A 23,045-nucleotide genomic window follows, 5' to 3' on the forward strand; every position below is an offset into this window, starting at 1 on the left:
AGAGGCTGTACAGCGCAATACAGCGCTGTACAGCCTCAGTGAAGGGCTGATCGAGGTCTCTGAAAGACCTCACACAGCTCCTGCACTCTCCGGTCCCGGCGGTCACATAGCGCTTCCTGCTCTGCATACACAGCACTCGGTGAGCGATGTGTATGCAGCGATCTAGAAGGCAGGGACACCTGGGCACTGTCTCTGCCTTCTCTCTGGGTTGCCCTGCTGTCACTGACAGCGAGCAACCCGATCAGCAGCTGCACGCTAATTCAGAACGTCCATTCAGAAATAGAGAACCACCTCCCGGACGTTTATAGTCTATGGGCGGACGGGAGGTGGTTAAGTTAGGCCAGTTTTACCCATCTGTAAAACTGGTTTTGGCATGTTATATAACACCAAAATGAGGCAAATCCACCGTGTGGATAATCAGAATCCCATGCAGATCCCTCCATATAGGAATTTTTTTTATATTTACCTTTGTTATGATTTATGAGCTGTTTGTCTAAATTCTTAACATTCTGTGATTACAGGGGTTCCCATCCCTTCTGTGAGACACAGAAAATCTAAAAAGAAGGTGGTCGCAATGGGTGAGGAGGAAGAGTTGGAGGAGCAGGCAGAGGAGGAGCAGCCTGGACCCTCCCATAATGTAATATGCTCTGATCCAGGAACATCACAGCCAGGGAATTCCTCTCCCCCACCTCCAGAAGAGGGGGACAAGGAGGTCTACACCCCCAACCAGGAGGGTAAATATGTGCACACAGCTATATAATTAAATATCCATACAATGTTTATAAGAAAAAGGGCCTAAAATGTTTTAAATTAGTGAAAAGTAGATAAATATAAAAAAATTCAAATTAAAAAAACTCTGTAATTTACATTAAAACCATAAAGTATCCAACTAATTCACATTAAACATTACATAACTATAACAAAGTAATTCTGTGCTCTCTTTAATAAATACAAAATAAGAGTTGTGGTGGCTTGATACATTTTAATGGCCATAAAATAATAATTAATATGTCACATAGCAAGCTTCCAAGAACTCACCAGTCCCTTCATCTGTCGTATATACAATAGGAAGGGAGACATGGCGGAATGAATGGGCATTTGAAATATAAGATACAAACATATCAAAGACCATCATAATAAGTCCGTTATTATCTTACAGATAAGGGGCTGAGTACGTATTATTGTCTTTAAATTTATGGCATCTCAGAGACCTGGTGCGACGACTATGTCTATAGAAGACTATTTAGATCTTGTAGCGTGTCCAAAATCCCTTTTAAAAAAGTTTTGTTTTCAATTTGCATTCCAAAAATCTTATAGCTCTTTTGTATTCGAAGTTATATTTTAAGATGAGAACTTTCATGTGTTATTCATATTGACCATGGGCAACAGAAATGCTTAGCAACATGAAAGTGTAGATGCTTCTTTCATCTCAAAGAAACCAACTAAATACTATTATACTCTAATGAACTTGCATTAATTAACACACTAAACAACATTATACTATATTGAAATACTAAATAACCAACTATATAATTTTCAAAACTGTAATAAATAAAAAATTTGTTCTGTAAATGGACAGTACTGTAACAAAAACTCCACACAAACCACTAACTGCCTTCATCATAATTGAAAGATATTGTAATTTTTTTTTTTATCCTAACAGTTGTTTGAAAACTTAAAAGAAGGCTCCTTGAGCATCAGAAATCTGAAGCCAATGAAATGCTGGCTATAAAAGCCCAAGAAAATAAAATCCGGCTACTTCAAGCTCGCTTACAGAAGCATCAGCGTCAGCTGGATGCTGAATTCAGGAAGCTGGAGGAGCAGAGGAAGATCCGGAATAAGGAGTTGCTGGAGATCCAGAAAGAACTCCAAAGTTTGCCTTAGAGGCTTTTTTTTCATATTTTACATACTTTCTATTTGTAAATAAATATTTTATTACGTTTAATCGTTTGCTTTCGTATGTTTGATATTGTTATTTAATACATAAACTAGCTGTGGACCCTGCGTTGCTCAGGTATTTATTTATTGCAAATTTATATTAAATAACAGTGACTTTAGCAATGGCCGCCCCTTTAACAGTGAATTTCACGGTGACCGGCCCTTTAACTGTGAACTCCACAGCGCCCGTCAGTTGGCAGTTAGGATTTAAGTGAAAGGCTGGAGGCAGGCTTGTATTGGCTAATGCAGATGATATTTTGGGAATATCTCGGGAACGGTACGTCCTAGAGAGCTGAGACCTCGCAAGATTTAAGATTTCTTTCCAGGTAGCAAGGGATGTGTATACCAAATTTCATTGAATTTGATGGTTGCGTTTTTGAGTTTTTGCGGAACATACACACATACATACACACACACACATACATCCTTTTTTATATATAGATTTCAATTTATCAGGTTGCAGGAAGGCCCCTTGAATCCTAGTGCAAAGTCATACGGATCAGGACAGACAGCAGCAGCAGGTTAAGGTAACAGTGGAGGGTACGGTCTACACTAAACTCAATATGATCAGGACAGACAGAAATTATGCTAACACAGAACAATATGAAAAAATGCAATCAGACATTAGAACAGAACCAAAAAAATATTTATTAACAAAATAACAAACATGCCTCTATGGCAACTTTTTAACTTGGTTATAAACCATCAACATGTCCCTCTTTTGTTTCAGGTGCTGTTCCTTCAGCTTGGCCATCAGCCTCTGCATTTGGCGCATGCCGGCATCATGTTCTCGCTGATTATGTAAAAAAAATTTTTTTAAAAACAGCAGTACTGTTAGGATTAGAAAATAAAATTATATTACTTGCAATTTAGATTAAGTGGTATTGATATAGAATTATATTTCTATGTGCAAATATTTACCCTCTTGGCGGGAGTTGATTCACATCATCTGGAGTGGTGGGGGGTTCTTGTGGTGGCTGGGAGGGTCCAGCGTCTTCCACCTCTTCTCCCACATCAGGTGTGTCAGTCACCTCACGCTGAAGCTCCTGGGAGGGTCCTGGCTCATGAGCTTTAATAGGAGCCATCATATGGCCATCAGGTGGTGGAGGGGCCGCTACTTCCTCTGAGGGTCCTGCCTGCTCTTGGGAATCCTCCTCATCTGTGGTGGAGACCTCCATCACCACCACATTTAGCAGAGGTTTTCTCTCTTTTCGCGGTCCTCTGCTCTTTATAGTAGGAACGGGAACACCTGTAATCACAGAATATTACGAATTTTGACAATGAAATCATAAATCATAACAAAGTTGAAGATCCAGAAATTCATATACTGTATGGAGGGATCTGCATGGGATTAGGATAAACCACAAAGTGTATTTGCCTCTTTTTGGCGTTTTCTAAAATTCTAAAACCAGTGTTCCAGATGGGTAAAACTAGCCAAGGTAACACCGGATTTATTAGGAAAGTGTCCTTTACGGTATTGCGGCTGGGTTATTGACTTTTAATGAAAACATGCAACTGTTCGGAAATTAGATAAGGGGTTACTGGATGTTGTTAAGTTGGGTATATAATATTTGTGTCTGCAGGCGTTACACTGTCTACCAAGCCGCATTTTGAAGATCTGCTGCCAGCACGCCCTCCCTCCCCGTTGATTTACTATTCACGGTCAATTGATTATTAGACGGAGGGCTAAAGTGGCTTGCAGAAAGGCGGAGAGAGGACTAAATTTTAATATGCTATTTAAGCAGAGTTTATCGTTGGTATATTCAGTGTTTAAAGGCAGTCTTTCATGTAAAATCATCATTTTAGAACTAAAAGATAAAGATCTCCCTTAAGATTGCATTTCATTATTGGTTGTAGCGGACTGCGTTTCAGCTACAATGGATGTTTCATATGTACTGTTGAATGGATTTACAATGTTAGGTTTAATTACCTAATGAGTATGTAACCTGCTGAGCATTCGTCTGGTTGTGCGGTAGAAACACAATGGCTACAATGGATGTCTTAAATGGATTGTTGATTATTAAATTACTTCGCAGACTGAGGGGAGGGGATGTGTGGCCTGTAACCAGTCTGTGATTAAAGAATGGATAATTTTCTGTAGGTGTTTCCCTTGCATGGGAGAGGGGCATAAAAGTAGGGTATGTGGCATTAAACAGAGTCCTGCTCCTGATACTGTCTGTCGTGTCGTCCAGTTATTGGGAAGAGTGATGGGATATTCGTTGATGGTTTTATTTACTAATGATGATGTGCTTCCTTCCTGTTCGAACTACTTGATCCCAAAATAAACCCTTTTATTACCGGCGGACTAAGACTATGTCGCATTATAGCTCAGCTTCAGTGGTTTATGTGGTTAATAATTAACTGGGGTGTGTGTGTGTACAGTCATGATCAGTTTTAAGACCACTTGAAAAAAGGCCAAAAAATCATATTTAGCATGGCTGGATCTTAACAAGATTCCAAGTAGAGCTTCAACATGCAACAAGAACAAATGGGAGTGAGACAAAACGTTTTTTGAGCTTTCAATTTAATGAAAACAATGAATAAACTGAAACAGACTGTTTTTCAACTGATCAAAAGTTTAGGACCACATGCCTTTAAAAGGCCAAATCTGTGCAAAGATGTGGATTCATTGTCATTTTCTGTCAGGTAGTCACACGTTGTGATGACAAAGGCAAAAAAACTCTCCCTTTTTGATCAGGTTGTGGAACTGCATAAGCAGGGTCTCTCACAGCGCGTCCCACCTCAGCAGCAGAAGTGGGGGGGGGGGGGCGGCGGAGCACAGGGAGATGAACGCTTCCATTGTGGAAGTGTTCATCTCCATAGTCATCTGTATCGCCGTCCTCAGGACAGCGATACAGATGACTGTGCTGAGGCAGGGGAGGGAGAGGCGTGTCCCTTTCCCTTCCTCTGATAGGCTGTAGGCACTAGGCCGGCAGCCTATCAGAGGCCGGCGCAGGCGGCGCGATGACGTCATTGCGCCGCCTGAGCCGTACAACACGGGACACAGGCCGGAAGAGGTCTGCATCGCATCGCTGCCAAGGAGGTAAGTATAAGTGTTTATTTTTTTTTGTGTACAATACTGGTGGCTACTGGCACATAATGGGGGTCTCTGGCTACTGGCACATAATGGGGGTCTCTGGCTACTGGCACATAATGGGGGGCTGTCATTGCTGGCACATAATGGGGGGGCTGTCATTACTGGCACATAATGGGGGGGGCTGTCATTACTGGCACATAATGGGGGCTGTCATTACTGGCACAAGGGGGGGCTGTCATTACTGGCACATAATGTGGGGCTGTCATTACTAGCACATAATGGGAGCTGTCATTACTGGCACATAATGGGGGCACTATAGGGGCATCTACTGAGGCCACAAAGAAGGGGTGCTTTATATGGGGGTCTCTGTACAGTAGAAATTTATACTGGGACACATTATGGTGGGTACTATGAGGAAGGGGGGAGAGCAGTACTATGGGGTCATCTACGGAGGGCACTAAGAAGGGGGATTTTATACTTGCAAATTATCGGGGACACAGGGCATCTACTGGGGCATTTTATACTGGTACATTAAGGGGGGCACTAGGAGGAAGGGGGAGAGGAGCACTATAGAAGCAGTTACTGGGGGCACTATATAGGGGTATTTTATGTTGGCACATTATGGGGGCACTATGGGGACATTAGCTCAACTGGGGGCATTACAAGGGGGTATTTTTTGCACTGTCACATTATAAGGAGAATTATTTCTACTGGGGGGCATTATGGTGGGCTTTATTACTCCCACATTGTATGACCCCCTAGTAGCAGCACCATCCTCTCCCTGCTCTGCTATTCCTCTGCCCCTTCTCCAAATCCTTATTATGAAATCTTTCTCATTACGATAAAACACAACATCAGCTCCGCCGAGCCCCCCAGCCAAGTGTTGAAGTGGTGTTCGAGATCCCCAAGGGCCAAGCCAAGTAATTGTAAGTTTTCATGTGAAATATGTTTATGTTATACACATATAGCCTACACTGTGCCACACAATATACAATATACCGCTACACTGTGTAGTCTGTTCTATAAGCACCATTGTTTTGTGGCGGCGGACAGAAAATAATCTGGAAGTGCCCCTCCCGAGACCAGGCTCTGGATCCGCCACTGCACAGCTCATGCGTTATTATACTTTGTGATAATGAATATGCCCCTCCCCTTCATTACATTCTCAGAAACAAGCAGAGCATGGATGTCAATAAAATTATGCCCCCCTTCCCCCGGAAAAATTTATGCGGACGCCCATGTATGTGCATGTGATATAAATGTATCTGTTGTCCATACATACAGGCTACAAACATAGTGCTGTAAAGTAACAAGAATACTTAGTGAACAAATCTGTATTATCTATTTTTACCATTAAAAAAAAATATATAATTTCATAAGAAAAAAAAAATCTTATTCATATTGAAAATATTCGAATTTACGAATATTTCGCTAGACTCGATCAACTTATAATAATTGTTCTGACATGCATGCGAAAGTACTGTAATATAATATTACTTACGGCTATGATGATTTCATCCTCGGCTTTTATAAAGCGGTGTCTGATGATCTTTGCCGAGCACATTGTACTGAGTGTCTGCGAGTGTCTGGAGTGGAGAATCCAGTGGAGACTGGAAATACTTGGAAAACAATTTATCGTTGCGATCTACATGAGGTGAGTCACCTCAGGTCAGGTGACGTACGTTATTGCGGTCGGGCAAACTCTTATTAACCTTTATGATTTTTCTGTTGTAATATTCGTGAACTCGAATATTATAACCGAGATTATTGGTTTAGATTAGAATAGGACAAATATTCTAAAAAACGAATATACAGCAATATAGCGATTATATTCGCTATTTTGAATATTCGTCATATTTGGTCCATCTGAAAACGTGATTCCTTCCAGCTTCAATTCAGTTGCTTGTGGGCCAATGACTCATTGACCCACAAGCAAGAAGCAGGGAGGAATCATATTTTCAGATGAAAAAAAAAAAAATGAATATTCAATTTCGCGAATACATAGAACTATATTAAAAATATTCGAGAAATCTCGAAGTTGCGATATTCGAGATAAAAATTCGTTATTCAAATATTCGCGCTAAATATTAGCGAGCAGCAGCAGGGTGAGAACGCTGAAAGCGCGCACAGACGGCCTGAACTTTATGCAGCAGCTCTGACATATCAGGGTAGTTTTTAAGGAATCTCTGCACCACCAAATTCAGCACATGTGCCAGGCAAGGGATGTGCATCAAACCGACTAGTCCCAGAGCTGCTTCGAGATTTCACCCATTATCGCACATCACCAGGCCGGGCTTGAGGCTCACTGGCACCAACTACTCATCGATCTGTTGTTCAAGGCCCGTCCACAGCTCCTGCGCCGTGTGGGGTTTGTCCCCCAAACAGATAAGTTTTAAAACTGCCTGCTGTCGTTTACCCCTGGCTGTGCTGAAGTTGGTGGTGAAGGTGTTACGCTGACCGGATGAGGAGCCGTTTGAGGAGGAGGAAGCGGAGAACGAGGAGGAAGCAACAGAAGGCAAACTGAAGCACCCTGCAATCCTCCGTGGTGGAAGGACATGCGCCAAACTGCTATCCGCCTCAGGCACAGTGCTGTTATGGAGATATAACGTCCCTGAGCGTGCTTACTGGTCCACGTATCCATAGTGAGGTGTACCTTGACACAGATGGCGTTGCGCAGTGCACACCTGATTTTGTCCCCCCCTTGGTTGTGCAGGGAAGGGATGGCACGCCTGGAAAAGTAGTGGCGGCTGGGCACGATGTACTGTGGGACAGCAACGGCCATAAGGCTTTTAAAACTCTCCGTCTCCACCAGACAGAATGACAGCATTTCAAAGGCCAGTAATTTTGAAATCCTGGCATTCAGGACCAGGGATCGCGGGTGGGTAGGGGGGTACTTCCTCTTCCGCTCCAGTGTTTGGGAGAAGGAGAGCTGAACGCTTCCGTGGGACATTGTGGAGATGCTTGGTGACACAGGTGGTGGTGTTGCTGGCAGATCCTCTGTTTGCGGGGTGGCAGGTGGCACTGTCACTCCAGAGGTGGATGAAGAGGCCGAGACTGCAGCAGAAGAGGAAGCAGGAGAAGCCAGAGACCTTTCTTGGTTTTTGAGGTGTCTACTTCACTGCAGCTCGTGCTTTGCACTTAGATGCCTGGTCATACAATTTGTGCTCAGGTTGAGAACGGTTATGCCTCGCTTCAGGCTCTGATTGCACACTCGTGTCTTGTCGTCAGCACATTGTCTGAAGAACTGCCATGCCAGGGAACTCCTTAGAGCTGGCTTTGGTGTGGTCGGTCCCTTGCTGCAGTGGGCAGTAGCAGGCATACTGTCTAGGGGACGGCCACTCCGCTTTTGCCCCCTGCTCCCTCTTCTGCTGTGCTGGTGGCTCTGTGCGACCACCGCCTCTTCCTCCGAACTACATAGGTCACTCGCATGACCTTGATTCCATGTGGGGTCGAGGACCTCATCGTCCTCCACATCATCTTCCAACCAGTCTTCACCCCTGCCATCCTTGTCGGTCTGCACACTTTCGAAAGCCACAGCAGTTGGCACCTGTGTTTCGTCATCATCCGAGACGTGCTGCGATGGTCCTCCCATGTACTCATCTTGAAACATAAGTGGTTGGGCATCGGTGCACTCAATCTCTTCCACTTCTGTGGCAGGCCTAGGTGGATGGCCCTGGGAAAGCCTGCTAGCAGAGTCATCAAAAAGCAGAAGAGACTGCTGCATGACTTGGGGCTCAGACTGCTTGGCTGATTTGCAAGGGGGTGAGGTGAAAGACTGATAGATATCGGCTGCAGGTGCCAATTCTGATCTTTCAGCAGGAGACTGGATGGGAGACAATGTAAAAGGAACTGGAGTCACTGTCAGCAACCCAATCTACTATCGCCTGTATTTGTTCTGGATTTACCATTCGTAGAGCCGCATTAGGCCCGACCAAATACCGCTGTAGATTCTGTTGCCTTCTCGCACCTGAGGAAGGTGTTTTACTTGTGCATGTAGCTGGCACAGATCGACCATGTCCTCTCCCTGCAACAGGAGCTCCACCAGCAGCACCACGACTAGGGCCACGTCCCTTATTTGACGCTCTCCTCATATTTCTTAAATTTAGAATCTTGCCCAAAATGGGTGTTTTTTTAATAACAGAATAGATTAACAGTATCTAACACGTGTATCTCACAATGACTGATTAAGCAAAGGCTGCAAAATTTAAATTTTGCCCTAAATGGGTGGTTTTTTAAAAACAGAATAGAACAACAGTATCTAAAGGGTGTATCTCATAATGACATATGCAGCAAAGACTGCAAAATTAAGATTCTGCTGAGATACCGCAGCTATACAGAGTGACAAATGCTATTGGAACAACTAATTGCAATTGGTGTAATATACAAGTTGCCCCCCAAAAAACTGATTGAGGCAGGGGTGTGATATACCTATAATATACTTTCTATATAGTGCATTTGTATTGTGCAGCATTTGTGTGCGGTTCTGCTGAGGTACCGCAGCTATACAGAGGGACAAACACTATTGGAACAACTAAGTGGAACTGGTGTGATATAACTGTTGTTGCCCCAAAATTAACTGATTAAGGGGTTTGAGATAGCAGCTTCCAGCAAATACTCATTAAGGGGTTCTATATGCCTACTTCCACAAATACTGCTCTTCTATAGGGACTTTGTAACAGGGTCATTTTGAAAATGACAGGCAGCGGAAGAGGCAGGCCATTCCACAGAGGTGGTAGGGGTCGGGCAGGTGCACCAGGCCGGAGCCTAAGTGGAAAGTTGGAGAAGGTGTGTGCGAGTACGTCAAAGGACACACCAGAGTTGGTTTAGTGGCTCACTCAGCCTTCCTCTTCTGCACCCTCCTCATCCTCTGTATCTGCACCCTCCTCACTCTCTGCTGTGTGCACCCCCAAAGACACAACCACCACCACCATAGCCCCTCCACTTGAGTCAGAGGAATTATTTTCCCATCAATTCCCAGACCTTACCGATGCGCAGCCATTCTTGGCATCGGATGAGAAAGAGGAGGTAGCAACGGCCGCCACCCAGCGGTCTGACGACAGTACCCAGATCAGCCCAAGGAGGGTGGTCCCCGTTGTTGCTGCCTACTCCGAGATCTCTAATGTCAGTGATAGTGAAGGTGATGATGATCACGTGTCAATGGACGTCACGTGGGTGCCCACAAGAGAGGAAGAGGAGGGGAGTTCAGAGTGAGAGACGGAGCAGCAGATAGGGAGGAGAAAGAGGGGAAACAGGCAGAATTCTCAGTGCACAGGAGGCAAAAAGCATACTGCAAATGTATCTGGAGTGATGGTCGCATGCATGGTCACATCTTGCGCTCCCAGGACGCCGGCACATGGCTCCGCAGTGTGGGCTTTTTTTAACGTGTCAGCTGCTGACAATAGTGTTGCCATCTGCAGCCTGTGCTGTAAACGCATAAGTCGCAGTAAGCCCAACACTCACCTAGGGACGACTGCCTTAAGAAGGCACCTGGCCTCCCATCAACGAGCCCAGTGGGAGCAACGCCGTCAGAACCACAAAGCCACACTCCCACCGATACATGTCCTGCCTCTTCTCTTTTTCCTCTCTCCTTCCATTTGTCCTCCACTCCACCTTCCACTGTGCCGTCGTCGCGTTCATCTGGCAAAAGGCAGTGTTCGAACGTAAAAAGTTGATGATGACGGATAACCCTCTTGCCCAATGGCTGACCGCCGGCTTGTCGGAACTGCTAGCCCACCAACTACTGCCATACAAACTGGTGGACTCGGAGGACTTTAGAAAATTTGTGGCCATTGGCACACCGCAATGGGAGGTCCCCGTAAGGAAATATTTCTCCCAGAAGGGCATCCCAGAGCTATATGGCCATGTTCAGCGTCAAGTGAATGTATCTCTGGCACACAGTGTCGGTGCCAAGATACATATGACTACAGACACGTGGTCTAGCAAACATGGGCAGGGAAGGTACATAACTTTTACTGGCCACTGGGTGAACCTTCTGACGGCCGTCAAGCATGTAACCTGTGGCACCCGTGTGGATTTGGTGTTACCGCCACGGATTGCATGCAGGCCTGCCTCTTCTTCTACTCCTCCTACTCCATCTTCCATCTCCTCCTCGGCTGACTACTCCTTTTCCACTACTACTGCCTCTTCCGCTGCACCCCCCAAGCTCCCCAGAACCTATTCGACGTGCCAAGTGAGACGGTGCCATGCTGTGCTGTGGCTATTGTGCCTGGAAGCCAAGAGCCACACTGATCCAGCACTGCTTTCAGCTCTGCAGTCACAGGCCGATCAGTGGCTAACCCCGCTCAATTTGACAGTTGGTAAAGTGGTGTGTGACAACGGTCCCAATCTGCTGAGTGTACTGAAACAGGGAAAAATGACACACGTGCCGTGCATGGCATACATGCTGAACTTAGTCATGCAGGTATTCGTTGTCAAATACTCCGGGATCCAGGACGTCTTGCGGCAGGCCAGGAAAATCTCTGGCCATTTTAGAAGATCTTACATAGCCATGGCTCGCCTTGCTGACGTTCAGCGGCGACACCACTTGCCCGTCAGATGTCTGATTTGTGACTGTCCAACGCGCTGAAACTCCACCTTGTATATGCTTGATAGGCTGCTCCAGCAGAAATGTGCCATTAATGACTACCTGTACGAACTCTTCTGCTGGACAGGTTCTGGGAGCTTGTTTTTTTTTCACCGCACCAGTGGCTGCTCATGTGAGACGCATGCAGACTTCTGCGGCTATTTGATGAGATCGCAGCCAGGGTGCCATCAGTGACATCGTACCTTACGCCTTCTTTCTGGAGCGTGCATTGCATCATGTCATTGATCAAGCCGACGAGGAGCAGGAATTCGCAATGCTGGATGAATTCCCAAGGGGGGGCTACTCCATCTGAGACAAGTCAACAACAAGAGTCTGAAGAGGAGTCAGAGGAGGATGGTGTTGGGGCAGAGGAGGAGCAAGAAGAGCATGCTTTAAACGTTTCTGGGATCCCTGGTGTTGTCCGTGGATGGGGGAAGGAGAACGAGGACGACATTATCCTGGATGATGAGCAGGAGCCAGGCATAAAGAGCAAGGACCAGTACTTGGTGGCAACGTACTTAGACCCCAGGTACAAACACAAAATGGTGGACATGTTACCAGCATCACAGAGGGCTGGCAGAATGCAGCATTTCCAGGCCTTGCTTCGAGAGATGCTGCATTCTGCTGTTGCGGGCGCTGGCAGAGGAATTTCCACCCACAGAGAAACAGTTGAGAGTACCAATCCTATAGCGCATGCAAGAAGAGGGCGGTTTGAAGATGTGTTGGTCACTTTGGATATGAGATAATTCTTGCAGCCAACCCATCGACAGCCGCCCACCGGATCCAGCCTCAGGGAACGCCTAGACCGACAGGTGTCCGACTACATCGGGTTAACGGCCGATGTGGACGCTCTGAGAAGCAAAGAACCCCATGACTACTGGGTGTGCAGGCTTGACCTGTGGCCAGAGCTGGCACAATTTGCCATGGAACTCTTGGCTTGCCCCTCATCGAGTGCTCTGTCCGAAAGGACGTTTAGTGCAGCAGGGGGGATCGTGACCGATAAGCACACTCGCCTAGCTCATGACAGTGTGGACTACCTCACATTTATAAAAATGAATGAGGCATGGATCTTTGAGGAATTCAACACCTGTGACGACCACGTTTAATTGAATTTCCTCATGCCAGCCCACACATATCCACCACCACCCAGAACAAATAATGGTCCCTGTCTTATGTAAATACAGCAGCATAAAAGGCCTTTTGTGTCTGGTGAATGCCTAATGTTTGGGAGCCCTGAGGAATTCAACACCTGTGATGACCACGTGTTATCGAATTTCAACTATTATCATTTGGGTTTTTTTCAAGAGGGGGGATTTCGTTAGCCATGTTTTTAATTCAATTTTATATTTTTTGCTCTTTTTAACATATGTATTTGACATGTATTTGTACTGGCCTGCAGAAAAATTGATATCCAATGACCATCTAATATACCTCCAGCCACATCATCGCTTGATGTTTTCTGTCCGGTGAATGAATCATTTTTGTCACCTGTAGTCCACTGGCCTGCATTAAAATTGATATCCATTGACCGTCTAATATACCTCCAGCCACATAATCACTTGATATTTTACGTAACGTGATTGCATAATGTTATGGGCCTGTAATATAAATAGCAGAAAAACAAGAGAGTAGAGCTCATAGTACCAAAGAATAAAAATATATATTTTATTAATACATGATTAAAAATACATAAATGAAGCCAGTAAATGTGATGCCATTAAAAAAGCAAGTAAGGGCAGAGGAAAGAAGAGAAAAAGCGCCCCCCTGGGGTAAACATACAGGTCAATAATACAACATTACATATGGATCATAGAAGAATACTCGGTACAATGACCAGCCAATGAACCAAGTACAGGTTGAAGTGCATGGGTGAGTCAATGGTCAGCAAGGGACCCCACACGGCAATAAGGCATGGTTTGTATAGCTGTAAAATAGAAAGAATGGGCACTCTTATACCTGGTTCACAAGGTTAGCAAAGTGACACTATTTATTAATGACAATTAATAAATATGCAGATCGTCACCATACATAAATGAAAATATATATCCTAAACAGAATGTTACCCTAAAAAATGTTGCAATTAAAACATCAAATAAAATGTCAGATAAAATAGCAAATGAATCAGTCCACTGATATAACTACTAGATGGGGAAGTGGACCTGTAGGTCCGGCCGGAGTTAACCAGACTGCATAGGAATAAGCGGACTAAGTATCCTCTAATAATTATAACAATGACCGATGCCGAGGAATTCTCCAGACAAAAAACTTGAAAATAATTATAAATCAACGTGTATACATATAAGAATCCGGTGTAATAGATACCAATAGTGATATAAAACAGTTTTATAAAGTGAAAATATCTATAAGGTAGAAATAAAATAATAATGTGGCTAAATATAGCGGTGCTCAAATTATTCAAATATTAAACGTCTAAATAAAAGCATAAAGTGTCGCTGGAGACACGGCAATATTAGAGGACAGTAAGTCTCACTGGTGGTTCTATTCCTAAAAAGCGATCTTCCTGTTATAACACAGGTCTCCTAGGAATCGGCTTGATATAGCACTATTCAGTCGGCACAGTTCATCAGAGTGTACTATATTACACAAAGTTGCGATCCAGCGATGTAGCTAGTTAAGCATACTTTACATTCCAAAGTGGCAGTGCAGTGTAAATGAATTGATTATGCAGCGATACGTATAGCTACAGCAGTATTCAGTTCGTTACTCACGTACAATCCTGCAAGCCCCACCGTGGCGTCCCACGTGGTGTAGAATCAGGGTGAGTTTTCCTTGTGGGCAGCGAGTGGAGAAGCTGCTTTACTGCTGGATAGAAGTGCTGCGTAAGGGGTCTTTCAATTTTGCAGATTCGGCTGTGAGTAGAGGCGCTCGTTCTCTTGCACTCCAGATTCACAGATTCACAGATTCACATTCAATTTCATTAATTGGAGTAGGTGTTCCACCTGTATTGGTCAGCATAGGTGGTTCAAACTCACCCGCCCCTCACTGCACTGTGTCCAAAAGGCCGCGGTTTAGTTCTCCTTAGGAAGCGCTTCCTTAGTCCAACAGATATATTAAACTGTTATAGTTGAAGAAGCCGGTTTCTGTCAGTCCAATTGGTCCACGCCAGACGCGTTTCGAAGGTTGCCCACCTTCTTCCTCAGTGGCTCTGTTTGGACTAACTTACTTGCCGGCTATTTATTCATTTTCACAGCCAAAGGGACTCTATGCTAAACCCGCACTGGATCTAGAGGGATCTGGATTTCACAGATACCATTTTCATGTATTGCGGTATATCTGCGATTCCTCTGCGGTTTTTTGAGACATACATGCGTTTTTTGTGCTATATGGTCGAGAGACCATCAAAAACATTAGTCATGTCTAAATTTCCGTTTTGCCTGGTTACATTTCATTCTTATAGAGATAATTTTAAGCCAAGTTTGTGTAGCAAATGCAGAAATAAAAAATAAGCAACAAACCAAAAAATAGAGGCCCGGTGTAGTAGAACACCCAAGTCAAAGTACAGTGGAGGTGATAGCAAAGACCAAGGCTCACCTAAAAGGACCGTGTGCCGAACAACCCAGGATGGCGTTGTAATATAACTAGCGGTGACCGCCTAATGTACCTCCAGCCACATTATCAATTGTTCTTTTCTGTACGGTGAATAAATAATTTTTGGGGCCTGTAATCCACTGGCCTGCTGTAAAATTGATATCCATTGACCATCTAATATACCTCCAGCCACATAATCACTTGATCTTTTCTGTACGGTGAATGCCTAATTGTTGGAGCCTCGGAGGAATTCAACACCTGTGACGACCACGTGTTGTTGAATGCAACCTATTATCATTTGGGACACACCAAAAATTAGCACCAAACACATGTATATATAAACATGAAAGAGTCTTTATTTAAAATACATTGATTTAACATATATAAAAATATACTTTGTAAAAACAGCAGCAAGGAAGTGGGAAACCTTCAGTGAGGAAAAAACAACCCTAGAGGAGGCTGAGGGGTCAACACACAAGGGTATATAGATTGTAGAGAGAAGACACACACAAGCAAGCCAGTAAGACAATAGAAGCCATCAGACATAAAAATCCAAAAGTAAGGCATAAACAGACCTATGTGTGGTAAGGATAAGCAAATAACTACCCAAGAATCCGTGTGGAACCCTCAGCTGCCTCCTCCCGACGTCACAAAACAACGTTGGGAGGAGGCTGCTGAGGGTTCCACACGCATTATTAAATTTTTTTATTTCACCTAGATTATGCTTTAACCACCTCCCAACCGCCTAACGCAGGGATGTGTCCTGCGGGCAGCCGGGTTATTCCTCTTTGACGCATCGGCGCGTCATCTCAGGATCGCAAGGTAAACGAGTTGATCTACAGCCTGCCAGCGGTGATAATTTTTTTTAACATCAGAAAGGTATATTAGACGCTGTTTTGTTAACAGCGTCTAATATACCTGCTACCTGGTCCTCTGGTGGTCCCTTTTGCTTGGATCGACCACCAGAGGACACAGGCAGCTCTGTAAGTAGCACCAAGCACCACACTACACCACCCCTGTCACTTATTAACCCCTTATTAACCCCTGATCACCCCATATAGACTCCCTGATCACCCCCCTGTCATTGATCACCCCCTGTAAGGCTCCATTCAGACGTCCGTATGTGTTTTGCGGATCCATGGATCCACGGATCCGCAAAACACGGACACCGGCAATGTGCTTTCCGCATTTTGCGGATCCGCACATTGCCAGAACTATATAGAAAATTCCTTTTGCGGACAAGAATAGGACATGTTCTATATTTTTGCGGAACGGAAGTGCGGACCCGGAAGTGAAATTTGCGGAACGGAACGGGCGCCGGCAATATCTATGCCTATTCTTCCCTGCAAAGCGCAGACAAGAATAGAACATGTTATATTTTTTTAGCGGGGCCGCTCGGATGCGGACCCAAACAATGGTCGTGTGCATGAGGCCTAAGGAGAATAGCAGAAACTCCTAATGATGGCCATACATGTAATGATTGCGGAGACCCTCAAATGCCAGGGCAGTACAAACACCCCACAAATGACCCCATTTTAGAAAGAAGACACCCCAAGGTATTTGCTGAGGGGCATATTGAGTCCATGAAAGATTGAACTTTTTGTCACAAGTTAGCGGAAACGGAGACTTTGTGAGAAAAAATAAATAAATCTATTTCCGCTAACTTGTGCCAAAAAAAAAAATCTTCTATGAACTCGCCATGCCCCTCACGGAATACCTTGGGGTGTCTTCTTTCCAAAATGGGGTCACATGTGGGGTATTTATACTGCCCTGGCATTTTAGGGGCCCTAAAGCATGAGAAGAAGTGTGGAATCCAAATGCCTAAAAATGCCCTCCTAAAAGGTACTCGTTGGACTTTTGGCCCCATTGCGCATCTTGGCTGCAAAAACATACATGTGGTATCGCCGTAGTCAGGAGAAGTAGGGCAATGAGTTTTGGGGTGTATTTTTACATATACCCATGCTGGGTGAGAGAAATATCTCTGTAAATTGACAACTTTGTATAAAAAAATGGGAAAAGTTGTCATTTACAGAGATATTTCTCTCACCCAGCATGGGTATATGTAAAAATACACCCCAAAACACATTGCCCTACTTCTCCTCAGTACGGCGATACCACATGTGTGACACTTTTTGCAGCCTAGGTGCGTAAAGGGGCCGAAAGTCCAACGAGTACCTTTAGGCTTTACAGGGTTGCTCACAATTTAGCCCCCCCCCAAAATGCCAGAACAGTAAACACACCCCACAAATGACCCCATTCGGAAAGTAGACACCCCAAGGTATTCGCTGAGGGGCATATTGAGTCCATGAAATATTTAACTTTTTGTCACAAGTTAGCGGAAAGGGAGACTTTGTGAGAAAAAAAAAAAAATCAATTTCCGCTAACTTGTGCAAAAAAAAAAAAACTTCTATGAACTCGCCATGCCCCTCACGGAATACCTTGGGGTGTCTTCTTTCCAAAATGGGGTCACTTGTGGGGTATTTATACTGCCCTGGCATTTTAGGGGCCCTAAAGCGTGAGAAGAAGTCTGGAATCCAAATGCCTAAAAATGCCCTCCTAAAAAGGTACTCATTGGAATTTGGGCCCCTTTGTGCACCTAGGCTGCTAAAAAGTGTCACACATGTGGTATCGCCGTACTCAGGAGAAGTAGGGCAATGTGTTTTGGGGTGTATTTTTACATATACCCATACTGTGTGTGAGAAATATCTCTGTAAATGACAACTTTAAAAAAAAAATTATACAAAGTTGTCAATTTACAGAGATATTTCTCTCACCCAGCATGGGTATATGTAAAAATACACCCCAAAACACATTGCCCTACTTCTCCTGAGTACGGTGATACCACATATGTGACACTTTTTGCAGCCTAGATGCGTAAAGTGGCCGAAAGTCCAACGAGTACCTTTGGGCTTTACAGTGTTGCTTACAATTAAGCCCCACCCAAAATGCCAGAACAGTAAACACCCAAAATGCCAGAACAGTAAACACACCCCACAAATGACCCCATTTCGGAAAGTAGACACCCCAAGGTATTCACTGAGGGGCATAGTGAGTCCGTGGGAGATTTTTTATTTTTTTTGCCAGAAGTTAGCAGAAATGGAAACTTTATATATATTTTTTCTCAGAAAGTGTCATTTTCCGCTAACTTGTGAAAAAAATGGGGTCATTTGGGGGATATTTATACTATCCTGGCATTCTAGCACCTCAAGAAACATGGCAGGTGCTCTGAAAGTCAGAGCTGCTTCAAAATGCGGAAATTCACATTTTTGTACCATAGTTTGTAAACGCTATAACTTTTGCGCAAACCAATAAATATACACTTATTGGATTTTTTTTATCAAAGACATGTAGCACAATAAATTCTGACACAAACTTGTATAGAAATGTAATTATATTTGAACAATTTAACCAGAGAAAGTTAAAAATACACTTTTTTTTGAGAAAATTGTGGTCTATTTTGATTAATATCGGAAAAATGAAAAATCTTAGCAGCAATCAAATACCACCAAAAGAAAGCTGTATTTGTGAGAAGAAAAGGAGGTAAAATTAATTTGGGTGGTAAGTTGTATGACCGAGCAATAAACCGTGAAATTAGTGTAGTGCAGAGTTGTAAAAAGTGATCTGGTCATTAAGGGGATTTAAGCTAGGGGGGCTGAGGTGGTTAATTCCTGTGGAACTGCCTAAGGGTTAACAAAATACAGATAAAGATAACCAAATCAAACAAATGCGTCAAGAATATAAGACCTGGTCATTATTTATTGAGGAAAATGATCCAATATCACATGTCAGTATTATATGTGAACCTTTAGGATTAACAGATAATTTGAAGGTAAAATTAGAGTCTGGTGTTTTCAATCAATGGTATCACCTTCAGGTATGAGTGGGTGACCTGTTTTATGTAAAGAACATGGATCTATCAAAGTCTGATCTTCCCAACATGTTAGTGCAAGTATGTCATGGCACGGACAACGGAAATTTCTGAGGACCTTTAGAAGAGTTGATGATGCTTATCGGGCTGCAAAAGGTTACAAAACCATCAAAAAAGAGTTCAGACTCCACCAATCCACATTCAGACAGATTATGTACAAATGCTGGAAATTCAAGAGCAGTATTACCCTCCCAGGAGTGGTCGACCAACAAAGTTCATTCCAAGAGGAAGGCGTGTAATATTCCACAAGGTCCCAAAGGAACCCAAGGTAAGCTTTAAACAACTAAAGGCCTTTCTCACGTTACCTAATGTTAAAGGGGTTGTGTAGTGGCTAAATCTTGATGACCTATTCTCAAGATAGAGAAAAAAGACAATGCAAAAGCACTCTTCAAACCAGATAAAGTACAATAATGCCATAGTCACAAAAAATATTATAGTGCTAATGCTACACTTATTTATAAAGTGAGATGCTTGGCAAATGCATTTTGTACAAAACCATTTGAGCCCGTCTGCTAAACGGCAAGGCGATCTCTGTAAGACGGGAACCTAACACTAAATACTACCTGTTATGTGCCATAATGGCCGCCATAGAGTTCAGGTAGTGTTGGTTCTACATGCATGCTGGGTCCACTCTGCCTTTTACTATTTTTGGTACCATAATGGCCTCCATTACTTCCAAGGGATGCAGGTACCAACATGCATGCTGAGCCCACTCCATACCTTTCCTTGTGCCAGATGGCTTCCAATGAATGTAGTGAGAGCAGGCCACAGCTTTATACTGAAACTAATTAAAATCAGCCTATGGGGCAGACAGGCTAATCAGGAGTGCACGACTCGCTGGAGTGCCACACCTCCAGCGCTGTAAATCTGTAAAGAAAAAGGGGGTTAGTCAGCACATCCTCAAGATAGGTATTTAATTCCTTAGTGACCAGCCTGTTTTGGGCCTAACTGACCAAGCATTTTTCTTCCTTTTTTCATCTTTGCCTTCCAAGAGCTATAACTTTTTATTTATTTTTATGTCTCTATAGCTGTATGAGGGCTTGTTTCTTTTTGGGAAAATTTGTAGTTTTATATGGTGCCATTTTGGGGTACACATAATAAAAGTTAATCAGAAAGTTAACTCTTTCTGGATGGGAGATGGGAAGAACAGCAATACTGCCACTGTGTTTTTACGTTATAAATTTTACGGAGTTCATTTTTCATTAAATAACATATCTGTCACGGGGTTCCGAAGGTGCACTCGGTCCCCCATCGCCCGCAGACCTGTTGCTTAGCTTTGGGAATGAGGATCTGTGTTTGACCTCATTCCCAGGGCGACTTTACTAGCTGGGTGGCTCCCTGCTCCTAAGTCTGCCTTGAGCGCCGAGCTGATCACTCGGTGCTCGACTGGTTGGTCTGTCGGTCATGTGACGCTGGCCACGTCACATGACCCTCACTCCCCACTATAAATACAGGCAGCCTGCTGGCTACAGGTTGCCTGTTAATTTCTAGGTTCCTGGCTATTTGTTGGACTGCTGAATACTTACCTGATCCTGTTCCTTGACCATCCTTTTGCCTGATCCTCCTGTACTGCGCATCCGTCCTGGTATTGTGACCTCGGCTCCCACCTGACTACTCTCTTAGGACTCCTCTTGTACTTCTATGCTCTCCTGGTATTTGACCCCGGCTTCTCCTGACCATTCTTTGCTTAATCCTTTGTAGCTTTCCTGGTATTGACTCGTTCCGTTCACGTCCTGTTGTTTGTCTGTCTGTCATCCCTGCACTTATTCCAAGTTAGGGATTGCCGTCCAGTTGTCCCCTGTCATTAGGACTCGCGAGGCAAGTAGGCAGGGCCAGGGGTAAGGGTGGAGCGCAGTGGTCACTTCCTTTCTCCCCTGTGTGTGTGTGTACGCGACCGTTACAGATTAACAGGCCCAATAACCACTGTATTACGAATCCTCTGGTGACCCTGACTTACTATGTCTCTAATCTGATGCAGATGGTGCAGGAGTTAGGGGAAAAACTCAGCTCTTTTGAGTTAGGGCAAGGCTCTTCTACTCCTCAGGCCTCCAGTCCGCATTTTGAGCCCCAGATTAAGCTCCCAGAAACCTTTTCTGGAGACCGGAAGAAGTTTCTCTCTTTTAAGGAGAGTTGCAAACTTTACTTCCGTTTGCGCCCCGTGTCCTCTGGGCCCGAGAGTCAACGCGTGGGCATTATCATTTCCCGATTACAGGGTGATCCCCAGGACTGGGCGTTCTCTTTACCTGCTGGCGCCAGTTGTTTATATTCTGTGGAGGGGTTCTTTCAGGCCCTAGGTACCCTCTATGATGAACCAGACAGGGCTCTAGTAGCCGAGACGGCTCTAAAGGCACTGGTTCAGGGCAATTTACCAGAGGAGGATTATTGCACCCAATTCAGAAGGTGGTGTGTCCCCTCAGGATGGAACGAACCAGCCCTGAAGAGTCAGTTCAGGTCAGGTCTGTCTGATAAATCAAAAGATTAAGCAAAGAATGGTCAGGAGAAGCCGGGGTCAAATACCAGGAGAGCAGAGAAGTACAAGAGGAGTCCTAAGAGAGTAGTCAGGTGGGAGCCGAGGTCACAATACCAGGACGGATGCTCAGTACAGGAGGATCAGGCAAAAGGATGGTCAAGGAACAGGATCAGGTAAGTATTCAGCAGTCCAACAAATAGCCAGGAACCTAGAAATTAACAGGCAACCTGTAGCCAGCAGGCTGCCTGTATTTATAGTGGGGAGTGAGGGTCATGTGACGTGGCCAGCGTCACATGACCGACAGACCAACCAGTCGAGCACCGAGTGATCAGCTCGGCGCTCAAGGCAGACTTAGGAGCAGGGAGCCACCCAGCTAGTAAAGTCGCCCTGGGAATGAGGTCAAACACAGATCCTCATTCCCAAAGCTAAGCAACAGGTCTGCGGGCGATGGGGGACCGAGTGCACCTTCGGAACCCCGTGACAATATCTTTATTCTCTGGGTTCAGTACGAATACTGTGATACCAAATGCAAATATTTTTTTTTACCTTTTACTACTTTTTTGCAATAAAGCCCCTTTTTTTAAAGGAAAAAATGTTTTTGCACCATAACTTTTTTATTTTTCTTCCTATGGAGTTATGTGTGGGACGACTTCTTGTAATTACACCTGCTGACCGATTCGATGACAAGCAGGTAAACAATAAAGTTAAGGAGCGCAGCTGATTGGCGAGGGTGCTGGGTGTCCGACCCCCACCTATCTGATAGTAATGACTTATCCTGAGGATAGGTCATCAATATTAAAATCTTGGAAAACCCCTTTAATATCAGATCTATAAGGGTCCGACTCCCAGGACCACCATCGAAAAGCTGTTTGAAAGGGTAAGCAGTTCATAAACATCAAGGAGTGTAATTACATCTACCATATCACTGTGGTCACGGAACAATAAAACGTAACTTTTAATAGTACAGTATACAAGGATACAATAGCAAACCATTGGGTACAAATCCACCGAAAGCACCGATGTTAGAGGCAGAGGTGCTATGTGCCTCCACGAGCATGCATTGCTGGATAATAATCCTGTTGTTATATAAAAATGTGGCCACAATATTTATTAAATATATGTATTTGACTTATATCTTCATGCAAGCAAAAGAAAAGTGTCTGTAATAATGTTATGATACTAGTAGAACACAATTCAGCATAGGCCATTGATGTGTTCATTCTTCCCCTCATTAGATCGAATTACAGAACACAGTAACTAAATTGTCTAAAAAGCGAATAGTGTCACATCTAAATCACTTCAATGCAAACTATTATTTGGAGAACAGGCTCATCTTTAAGGACTCCGTTTATGTCAGTGATTTGGTAATAGCAAATCAAGTGAGATGATGTCTTATCTAGTGCACAGAGCCCGATTGCCTGAGGTTTTAACTAATCTCTTCCTATTCCCATAACTGAGCCCATAGGGTTATTCATTTGCCAAAACCTATTATGAAAAAAGCAAATATCCAGTGCTTGTTCAGTGATTCCACAGCTCGATG

The 23,045-nt window shown here is 44.1% G+C and overlaps 1 long non-coding RNA gene across 1 annotated transcript; it reads left to right on the forward strand.

The window, feature by feature from the left end:
- The first annotated feature begins 659 nt into the window (after positions 1–659).
- LOC120991872 lies at positions 660–1,880 on the forward strand. Its single transcript, XR_005776843.1, has 3 exons — positions 660–734; positions 1,664–1,786; positions 1,843–1,880. It is a non-coding gene; the product is annotated as an uncharacterized LOC120991872 (long non-coding RNA).
- The last annotated feature ends 21,165 nt before the right edge of the window (positions 1,881–23,045 follow it).

Source organism: Bufo bufo, chromosome 2 (genome assembly GCF_905171765.1).
Source record: "Bufo bufo chromosome 2, aBufBuf1.1, whole genome shotgun sequence".
NCBI classification, from domain to species: Eukaryota; Metazoa; Chordata; class Amphibia; order Anura; family Bufonidae; genus Bufo; species Bufo bufo.